Genomic DNA, 12,038 nt, shown 5'->3' on the forward strand with positions numbered 1-12,038 from the left:
GTATTCTTTGACAAAATTGTCATCAAGTATCTCCTAATAGCCATCTATATGAACATAGTGTCAACTTTGGGCGATGATGCTCCTTCCTTTGCCACTGTTAAGAGGAGGACAGTGCAGTTCCAAGATTTGTTTGTTTGTTTTGTTTGTTTGTTTGTTTGTTGTTTAACGCTGCACTCAGCAATATTCCAGCTATATGACGACGGTCTGTAAATAATCTAGTCTGTACCAGACAGTCCAATGATTGATATAATGAGCATCGATCCTCACATTTGGGATACGATGACATGCATCAACCAATTAAGTGTGCCTGACCACCCAACCCTGTTACCTCTTACGACAATATCAGGAAGTCCTTCAAGTGCCACCAGGAAAATGATGATAAAATCATTATGGATGAGTGACAACTCACTCATAGCCAATGCAGTAGGCATCTCTAATGAAAGAGTTGAGAACTTTTTGCTGGCTTGGCTGATGCTTGTCATCGCATCCCAATGCTCATGATATCAATCACTGGATTGTCTGGTCCAGACTCGATTATTTACAGACCACCGTCATATAGCTGGAATATTGCTGAGTGCGGCGTTAAACAACAAACAAACGAAACAAGAGCATTCTGAGAAACAAACTGGGCATGAGAAAGGTTTCAACTTGCTGGGTTCCAAAGATTCTGGCTCCTGATAGAAACGTTCCAGGTTCATTATCTCTGAACACACAATGCCATTTAGAAAGTGGTCAAATGTAACAAATGTCATATATGAGATAGCACTTCCTCAGTAAAGCACAGATTCTCCTACTTTTGTGGGGTTGAGTCAGAGACCATATAATAGATTATATGGTCTCTGGGTTGAGTCCCGTCCGGGATTCAAACCCACACTGCCAGAGTGAGGCACCTACTCATCAGCCCACAAAGTCAACGATCTAACCCACTAAGCCACCGAGGCTTCCACAAAATGAAAGTCCGACAAGTGGTAGTCTAGATCACATACTTTGTGTACCCCTCTGACAAGTGCAAAATTTGTACAGCTCCCATGGCCTTTCGACTATGAACACGCGGTGGCTTTGAACTCATTGAGCATCCTCCGTATTCAGCAGATTTGACACCCCCATTCGTCCACCTCTTTCCAAACCTCACAAAAGAACAGATTTGCAAAAAATATGCAAATGAATCATCATACGTCATTTCTGCTTTGGAGGAATTTCACACCACCAGGAGGAAGCGTCTACACCAGCATCTTCCCGGGGAAAGGGAGTTAACTGACTCTAGAAGTTTAGATTTTTACAGTCAGTTAACCTCCTTGCATCGGAAAGATGCTACACCAGTGTGGTCCAGGAATTTCACTACCGTTGGCAGAAGTGTTTGGAACTCAGGAGGGATCATTAAAAATAATAATTAACAACCAACTCCATCAATGCTGTCCATCGCACTTATGCTCAGAACTTTTCAGCAACCTCTCGTAAATGTGCATTTTGTGGAGAAGTCATGGCTATCTAAATTAACGGAGTCTGAACAGCTGTACGTATGTTTTGTTCCCGTTGTCAGTTGGTTTGCAGGAAAACACTCAATGATTCAAAGTTATTCATAATTATAAATACCACACTTGTGCGATGGCCGTGGAGAGCAATTGGAATTATTAACAGCTCAACATCACAATGGTCAAAAGCTGAGGTAATTACCCAACACCTGTCCCGATGTGATGACCCCACACCGTCCCCTGCATTCTCACAGGTTGAAATGTCACCTGCGGTGGAAGTGGTCTCAGCGCTTGGGCTACAACGATGACCTGAAGCTGCAGTGAATGGGTTTTTCAGGTTGGCTTCAGAAACCTTCTTCCTAACTGGAATTGGAAAGCTTCACTATCGGTATGAGAAGTGTATTGAAAAGCAGGGAGATTATGTTGAAAATAAAATTAAAAACGCTTTCACAATTGTTGGTTTTGTTTGTTAGGCTTAGAACTGTTTGACCAGCCGTCGTATAATTGGATTACAGGTTTCCAAACATTCTTTTCGGGCGCCTATGTTTATCGCATTTTTTCTAGCTACAACGAGTTGTGTTGAAAACAACAACCAATATCCCAAATCACTGCATAGTCTTGTCCAGACTGCCATCATGTTGCTGGAATATACTGTATATCGCATAAACGGTGTTGCCATACATCGCATGTCATCGTTCGGAGTAACTGATGTTGTTGTTGCTTTAAGTGTTTAAGAGGTCGCCTTCTGCCTAGGCAATTTCGGCTGACCTGTCCATCTTTGGGACTCCTGTGTGTGAGTAGGGTACACATATCTATTGTGAGTTTGGTGTTCACATAATTTCTGTGTTTGTATTGATATGATTTCTATTTTCTTATATTGATATGATTTCATTTTTATCCTTGGCTGCTCTGTTTATATACGTTCCAGTAGCTGTCCATCTCTCAGAAATAGAGTTAGTTTGGCCTTCGCTATTGCATCTCTTGGCTTTATGAGATCTATGACAGATAGCGGATCTAACTGCAATTCTTGTTTTAACCTAGCCCGGGCTGGGGCATGGTCTTGACATTCTAGTAACACGTGATCAATGGTTTCATCCTGATTGCAAGATGAACAAACCTTGTCATAGTGCTTTTTGTGACCGAGTCTGAGGCGTGAGATAGCAATTTCAATTTTCCTTTCATTTGAGTATGAGTTTGGCTTTTGTTGGACCTTGGGTTGAATTTTGTATAGCCATCTGCCGATCTTACTTGCGTCCCATTGGGCTTGCCATCTTTCTGCTATGGAGGCTTTGCTTTTGCTTTTTATCTCTAGTTTACTAAAGGGAATAGGCTGTATATTCGCTTTGTCTAGAGCTAGCTTCGCCAGTGAGTCTGCCTTTTTCATTTCCATGAACATCTATGTGAGAGGGGATCCAACACAGCTCCACCCGTTGCCCTTGGTCCGATAGTTTTGTATATTCGTATGGAATATTGTTGACTGTGTTTGGCCGGAGTAATTGATATATTCTATTAAACTAATATATATCTCATTTAACGTAATTTATTGCTTACTGCATAGGGTAACGAAATTTTTTTCTATTTGGGGTAGGATTTTTTTTCATTTCCAGGGGTATGAATTCTTTTGGGTTACGAATTTACATACATCCAACACAAAAAGTACCGCGTTTCTTGAGTTTCCACATGTTTCGTATTATAAATTGTCCATACCATAGGCTCCTACTTCTTACATACGAATACTCGCTACGGAGAATCTATACAGTAATCTATAGTACATCATCATCTCAATAGCAATGCTGAAAGAAATATATGATTTTACGGCTTCTTTTTACAGTACCGAATAAAAATGTCAACGTGACCTAGTTGAATGACTCATTCTAGAGTTACCTCCCTTTATCAAAGCGGAAGTGTCTCCATATTTATAATAATTTTATCGGAATTCGTTCTAATTTACGTATAGAAATGTTACGGTCCTAATTGAGAAGAAGTGCACACTTTCAGAAGATAGTTCTTAGAGGTATGTAGTGTTTATTAGAGTCACTTTAAAGATATCACCAAGTGGGAAATGCAAACGAGCTACGCCTTTGTTGAAATAGTTTCATGATTTTGATATTTTGACATACGCGCCCTGTCACACGACATTTGGCTTGGCTATTTTGACAGGTGGTTTTGATTTGATATCGGTTGTGTGTGACTGTATTCAGAAACATGTTATGTGTGGAATCATTTCCAGCAGTATTGTTCTTTTTGTGATACAATGTTGGATATATTTATGATTATGATCGTGATGATGATGTTTCTGATTCAGCACACGATCAGATACTCGTAATTTACTTGGTGTCCGTAAATCAAACGTATATTTGTTAGTTACAGTTTCGGGAGTGATTTTATAGTCGATGCATACACACCAATCCAAATAAACTCTTGTTCCTTCTATGATGACTATTTTACTATATACATTTTGCCATGGATAGCGTGTCATGTATCCTGACGTACCCTATTTTCGAACAGTTAAGATGGCATTGCTGTTATTTCGAGGGATAAGTGAATCAAAACTCAAATTCTGCTTCACACCAGTAGGTGATGTCTTCAACGATAGAATTCAGCTCCATTCCGAAAGAAACAACAATTCTTGTTTAAAGGGGCACTGATCTAACGCAATTCCCCGGACTGGTTGTTAACTTTGTTATTGTTTTTCCCCCGTGAGTACCCGGATGATACGCAACGCAACTGAGCGTGACCAGAGACTGGGCTACCGTCTGCAAGGACAGCTAAATAAACTTAGAGGCTGGAGGCAATATTTGTTTTACGCATTTTTGAACAATGATTGGTTAACTGTGATCTATAAAGATTTCGACAAAGGGCGCATGTTAATTAATTTCTTCAGCATAAACAAACAGAAAAAGGGACCGCGGAGCTTATCGGATGTGCCATTTGGAAATACTCCAGATAGTTATAGTTTAATAATAAAAAAAGTATCCATGCAGTGAATTGCGGATTGCGTCGATAATATGATTACTACTCCCTCGTTGTCATCCACGTCTTCTGGTATAACCCTACACCTGTGTATTTGTCGTCATAGGTACAATTATTGGTAGCACCACTTAGATTACCTGACAAAGGGTCCCATTTGGCATTTATTGTGTCTGGGGTAATTATTCAATCTAAATCCAGGTTTGAAGTGAGGTGAAATGTTTGTTATGTAATATGCATGTGGCAGCCCAGCAAGAGGTGAATGATCAGTTGATTTACTTTTTTTTGTAAATCAACGGATCGTTCCTAGTCATCAAAGGATTAAAAGAAAATACGTTGATTGATTAGTCACTGTTATCTTGCACAGGGGATATGTCAAAAGTGAGTGTTTACATGTCTAGGTTTACTAAAACAAAGGGAATACACTCATATCATGGCGTAAAGTGCCAATGTAAAAACAACATACTTTGTTCAAAGGGTTAACTGATAATACGTTGATTGATTGCTCATTGTTATCTATCACTCAATGTATTTTTTAGGAACCGTGGACGTTATGACAATAGTTTTCACTTGGGCTTTCTCAGCCGACCCTTGAGACTTGACACCTATGTGAAACACCTGAAACAAACTATGTGATCAGTTGAGAAACGAACACGGGTTATAACATCCCGAAACCATATATATCTTTTAAAATATTTGATTGTAGATTCACTAAAATTGATTAAGACGATCAAAGGGCCTAAAAACATCACAACAGATTATTATGTAGGATTAGAAGCCATACAACACAGAAATGTACTTTTCAACGTAACATTTTCAGTCTCTTGGTGATGACATTAAACATCAACATGTTTGGAATTCGTTATTATAATAATACAGATGGAAATGTTTTTCAGTCACTTTGTAAAATAACTGAATATTTAGGCGTTTAATAAATTTGAAAATGTTACACATTTTGACAGTAAAAAAGTATACACACTATAAAAAAGCAATGCTTAGGTGAAATATTTACTTTGTGTTGCAAGTCAAAACAGTGTAAACGAAAATCGCAAAATTACCAAGCAAGTGACTTATCAAAACTTCGTCACCATTACCGATACTACCCAAAAAGATACCTACATTTCCTTATTATCTCGAAAACTGTATTTCATTTTGTTGATCAATGTGACCATACGCCCTTATTACTACCGATAAAAGTGACTAATGCGCTTACGAATGGCGCAGCAGAGGTCGCGAACTAGTCTAGATTTCTGCTATACATCCGGGTACTCACTTGGAAAAAACAATAACAAAGGCAACAACCAGTCCCGGGGAATTGCTTTAGATCAGTGCCCCTTTAAAGGCGTGACCTCATTTGCATGGTTTGTAAACTTCCGCTGCACTCGACATGCTCGAGTGACATCACCTATACACATGCTTGGTTTTGTATTTAGCAGAGTTTCTATGAATGAACCAACATGTTTTGGCACACAGTTCTCAACATATTTCTTGCAGGTTGGCATTAACACTCAAACAGTAATTGAAAGTTTGAAACCTAGTCACAGAATATGAATATTTGTCAAATGATAATGTTCACACTATTCCACTCTTCCCTTTCATCATGTTTCATCATGGCACGGGCACCAAAAATCTGAATTACGATGGACTGTTCTGACAGGTGAACCCAAATCATGACAGGCTGAACGTGTGCACTCTCAAGGTGACAACCTTGTTGACGTCCCACCTCTTGTTATAGTGGGTCAAAATCACTTTCAATTTGGCTGTTTCGAAATTATAGGTGTCGTTCGAAAATAGGGTACTCGGCGATAAATTGAAAACTTGAACATTTTAAACTAAATTCACACTAATTCAGCATGATTTCTGCAGCCAAAATTTACTGTAGTAAATAAATACTTTCATGAAGCCCTACCATTCTTGGAAGTTACTTGACGTCATTATTACATTTTTCAACTATTTAGGCCATGTTTATCCCCATTACGTTACAATGCTAATCTACTGTCAAGGGGCACCCTGTGAAGATCTGGGCTAGAACTAGTCTTCATCAACCCATGCTGGGTGTAAGAGGTGATCAACAAGATCGGGTGGTCAGGCTCGCTGACGTGTGATGCATCTCATCACATTGCAATTGTGTAGATTGATGCTCACGATGTCAATCACTGGATTGTCTGGTCCAGATTTGATTATTTACAGACTGCCGCCATATAGCTAGAATATTCCTGAGTGTGGTGTCAAACAGCAAACAAACAAACAAATGTGATTCATAGTTAATCTAGTTAAATACATTATATATTGGTTTGGACAGTTGGGTTATATATACGCATAATCAGTTTGGGTGTTGTATATTTTTGGACAACGTAGATTGACTAATATATTTTTGTCTTTTCTATGAATACGTAATGAGTGTTCAGGAATATATCTAGACCTGTTCAGTAAAGATTTCCACATGGGAATTAAACAAATTCAATTTATGATGTTCATGAAAATTTGGGGTTGGTGGGATAACCTAATTGTTAAGGGTCAGGCTTGTCACACCTGAGGCCTGGGATTTATTCCCCACATGGGTACAATATGTGAAGCCCTTTCTGTTGTCTCCTGCCTTGATGTTGCTGGAATATTGCTAAAAGCTGTGTAAAACAGTGTTCGAAATTAGTGCCTGCCCGTAGGCCTGTTGCAGGTAGATTTCGTATTGGGCCCATTGTTTCAAATTTGTATGGGTCCTTATGCTGCAGTAAATTTACGTCTTTATGTATCTGTCACAATAAGCTGCATTTTTTTTAAAAATGAGGGCCTTAAGGGTATAGCCAGGGCCTGCAGCTTCTGAAGTTTGTGCGTCATGATGGCAGCCTGGCATTTTTTTTATATCCAACCCTGGTGTAAAGCCATACTCACTCTCTCAAAATAAAAAGATATGGTTGTGGTCACTGATGTGACCATGGTGACATGGTGATGGCTTGGTTGAGGTGAGGGGCGGTCGGGTAGCCTAGTGGTTAAAGCGTTCGCTCGTCACGCCGAACACCCGGGTTCGATTCCCGACATGGGTACAATGTGTGAAGCCCATTTGTGGTGTCCCCCTGCCGTGATATTGCTGGAATATTGCTAAAAGCGGCGTAAAACCATGCTCACTCACTCACTTGGTTGAGGTGGCTTTAATTTCACTGAGAAGAGGACCAATAAAAAGCAATTGTATTTAAATGTTAAAATACCTAGTTAAGATACAACTGAAAGTAAGAACAGGTACTATGTTCATGATGTTCGGAATCCCAGATCAATTCCCGATTTTTAAAATGATGTGCCTCAATTGAAATAGTACATTATTGTCTCTCAAGCATCAAGGCAAGTTATTCTGAATGGCTTGCTTCCTGGTTTTGTGTGACATTAAGTTCTACTCCAGACAATTCACAGTGTTCATGACGATGATTGCTTCCTTCTCTGCTTAGCAGGCCATGGAGATAAGTTGTGTTCCATGCATCCCTTTCAAGGAAGTATGTTTTGGTATGTATACACATGATAATGATCAGATGATAAGGTATTGTCAGTGTATTTGTGGTGTTGATTCAGAGTTGGGACCTTTTTGTTGCACCCATCAGGTATTTGTTTGGAAGCATAGCATTCATCATGCTAGCTGTCACACACTTTACCATGTGATCGTTGTTCATCGTGTACATTGATATGTACTGTGCACAGACCTCCAGATAAGCTGCATATTTGTGTAAAATAGTAAATCACATGACAGTGACTCAGTTAGTTTTGAGTTGCTTGCATACAGAAATACATGGACAGTTTCAAAAACCCGATTGTACACACAAATCTGTATTTCCTATCTGAGAGGGAGAGATGTTGAACCCGTTTTCACGTACCCTCACAACCATGGTCACTTTGTTTGACTCAAGTTAACGTCACAGCGAGCATGGTCACTTTGTTTGACTCAAGTTAACGTCACAGCAAGCATGGTCACTTTGTTTGACTCAAGTTAACGTCACAGCGAGCATGGTCACTTTGTTTGACTCAAGTTAACGTCACAGCGAGCATGGTCACTTTGTTTGACTCAAGTTAACGTCACAGCGAGCATGGTCACTTTGTTTGACTCAAGTTAACGTCACAGCGAGCATGGTCACTTTGTTTGACTCAAGTTAATGTCACAACGATCATGGTCACATTGACTCAAGTTATCGTCACAACGAGCGTGGTCACATTGTTTGACTCAAGTTATCGTCACAACGAGCATGGTTACTTTGTTTGACTCAAGTTATTGTCAGAATGAGCATGGTCACATTGCTTGACTCATGTCATCGTCACAACGAGCATGGTTATGTTGTTTGACTCAAGTTATTGTCAGAATGTGCATGGTCACATTCTTTGAATTCAGTTATCGTCACAATGAGCATGGTCACGTTGTTTGAATTCAGTTATCGTCCCAGCGAGCATGGCCCCACCATGCTGGCAGTAGTGTACATTTATATTGTGCTTCAGATTGGTGTGGCCTGCCATGCTAATATGCTTTAGCAGGATGTTGTTCAAGAGGCTGTTTCCTGACAGTTCTGTAAGACCTCGCTGTATATCATGCTTTGGTCTGCTGTTGAAGGAAGTTGCCTTGTGATTGGGTGATTAGCATTGATCCTACGATTGTTTAATCTTAAAATGGACATGATTATTTTTCCTGGTTTTAGTGTGGTTAGACACTGTACCCATGGTGAACAACCATTACCGTATTCGACATAATAAGCGCACAGGGCGCTCTCAAAGTTAGAAATAGGGGGCTCTTATTAGAATATTATTTTGGTGAAAAACAACAGAGTTGAAAGATCGTAAATTTCGTGGTTTATGCTAACAGCCTGAAATGTTTATATACGACAGATATATTTTTTCCAGAATTTAATTTCCAATAACTATGAATGCATATAACATGCGTATTATACACGAATAAATAAGTCCAGTGTACATTGATCAATCGGAAGGGGTGCTAATTGGGATTGTACGCTAGCCAATATATTAGAAAATATCGCAGTGGGCGCTTATTAGAGCAGGGCGCTTATTACGTCGAATACGGTAACTCAGGTAATGCTCAAAATATTACCTGTGTTGTTATCCTGATTAATATAATTATACTAGGATGCTTTGTTTAATGTTGTCAAAATGTCATTAAGTATTTACCGTCTGTCCTCTTTATACTGTAGTCGCTATTTAGCTGAAATATTGCCAAATATGTTAATTATGTTAATTTCAACTCACTGTCCCTTCATCATGTTTCTTGTGATGTTCCTTTTGATGTTTCTTGTGATGCTTCTTGTGATGTTCCTTGGCATGTTCCTTGTGATGTTTATGGTGATGTTCCTTGAGATGTTCTTGTCATGTTTATTATGTTGTTCATTGTCATGTTCCTTGTGATGTTCCTTGTGAGGTTTATTATGTTCCTTGACATGTTCCTTGTGATGTTCATTGTCATGTTCCTCGTGATGTTCCTTGACATATTCCTTGTGATGTTCATTGTCATGTTCATGGTGATGTTTCTTATGATGTTCATGGTGATGTTCCTTGTGGTGTTCATTGTGATGTTCATGGTGATGTTCATTGTGATGTTTCTTATGATGTTCATGGTGATGTTCATTGTCATGTTCATGGTGATGTTCATTGTGATGTTTCTTATGATGTTCATGGTGATGTTCATTGTGATGATCATTGTGATGTTCCTTGTCATGTTCATTGAGATGTTCATTGTGATGATCATTGTCAGGTTCATGTTTAGCCAATGCAATGACTAAGATCACGTATTATTTTACAAACACTCAAAATTGTTTTTGATTGAGTTTAAGGCAAATGTATCATACATGATTGATCTCCATTCTGCTTCCCTCATAAAATGTCCACCTCACTTCTAAAACAGTCAGTTTTTATGCGGCCCAATGTATAATGGGGATGCTTTAAGGCTTTGTCTGAGTTTGACTGCCACACTTTGTTTTGGAATCCGTGTACATGATTAGCGCTTGAACTTCCCAGGGATATCATATACCGTATAATCTCCATTATCTGTGTATAAATAACCCTGTGAAATTATTTTGACACATTGACCAGTCAAAGGACAATTAAGTCATGCTCGATGTCTTTTAAATGCTCAGGAAGCATTTACTATATCATGTGCTATATGTCAGTGAAAAATGGCACGTATCATCCTTGGGGCGGGGTCATGATCTGAAATAGTTTGTGACCTTCGTAAGGTCAAAGTCACAGTGAAGGTCATGTTCAATAACATGCCTTTTTCTGCTTGTCTTTTTTTGAAAGTCTTATGCATGTCCTGGTGTGAATTCTTATGTATAACCAGCGATGACAACTTTTCAATGTCAGTGATAGGTCACTGTCATCTACTTGCAATGAGTAGGGCATATACAACCTCATATGGACCTCATATTTGGTATATTTGCAGGGTAGCCCATTGAAAAGTTGTTGAAATACTTGTCATTGTTTTGGAATGTCAAATTCACTCTCAACATGCTCAAGGCCCTACACTCAAAAATGTATTATGTTCGAGATGGAAGTGTCCTCAGTAATACCTCCATCACACCAAACTAGTTCTCAATACGTTCGTGAAAATGTTGTCGAACGGGCTCCAACTGTGTATGAACGTAGTAGCAACTATTGACAGTCTTTTTACGAACTTCATTGCCAGGCTCCAAGTGTGTATGAACGTAGTGGACGTAGTAGCAACTATTGACAGTCTTTTTACAAACATCATGGACGGGCTCGGACGGGGAGGGTGGTCTAGAACTTGAAGTCTGCTCAAAATTATGAACGGAATTGCCGTACTTCGAACCTACTAGGGACGTGTTACGACTGGGTGCAGTCGGACATAAATTTCAGTACGTGTGCACACCGACCAGGTCCGTTTGTTGCTTGTTCATCCTGTTTTCAGACAGACCCAATTTGACCGCATTACGTTCTTAGTCAATCCTTATTTCGTGCAAATACTTTTCAAACCAAATATAAAGTTCTGAAGCAGTTGGCAACACGTTTCTTGATGGTTCTAAAAGTTCCCAGTAGGTTCTCATTAAGTTCTCCTAGTTTGGAGTATGTTTATGTAGTTCTCACGCAGTTCTTACTACAACCACCCCCGTCTGAAGTACGATAGGACAAGCCAGGGTATAAATACCGCTAGGGTTTCAGGTTCATCAGATGGGTTTGAGATCCCCCATCTGACTTGCAGGCATCAGGGGCTCCAGGGGACACAGCTTTCTTTTTGTCTCCCTCTCTTGAATTGGCCCTTAATGGGCAGGCTCAATAGTCTCAGCACCTTCAGTGGGATTTGCATGGCCTTCAGCAGGGCTATATTGTGCTTGCTTTCGCTTGCCCTGTCTTTCTGAATAGACTTCTCTTTGGAGGCATGATGTGTACAGCTCGGAGCCCTGAACTTGATTGAAGGCTGGCTACAACACGCTCGGTATCCATAGGAGTCGAACAGGACGGGCCAGGACGCGAATACACACGCACTTGGGACGAGATGAGGACGTAGTGCGAACGAATTGTTCGGGTTAAGAATAAGTTAGAACTGGCTTGGATGTATTGTGAACGAGGTAGAACGAGGTTGAACTGGTTAAGAATGGGTTG

General features: G+C 39.8%; 1 protein-coding gene across 1 annotated transcript in view; it reads left to right on the plus strand.

Moving 5' to 3' along the window:
• The first annotated feature begins 3,349 nt into the window (after positions 1-3,349).
• The window catches only part of LOC124127546 (cytoplasmic FMR1-interacting protein-like), a 52,931-nt gene continuing 44,242 nt past the window's right edge, over positions 3,350-12,038 (plus strand). The window contains exon 1 of the mRNA XM_048387323.1: positions 3,350-3,486. The gene's annotated coding sequence lies outside the window, so the exon portion shown is untranslated. The remainder of the gene's footprint in view (positions 3,487-12,038) is intronic.

This window comes from Haliotis rufescens, unplaced genomic scaffold (genome assembly GCF_023055435.1).
Source record: "Haliotis rufescens isolate VD_foot unplaced genomic scaffold, xgHalRufe1.0.p SCAF_7, whole genome shotgun sequence".
NCBI classification, from domain to species: Eukaryota; Metazoa; Mollusca; class Gastropoda; order Lepetellida; family Haliotidae; genus Haliotis; species Haliotis rufescens.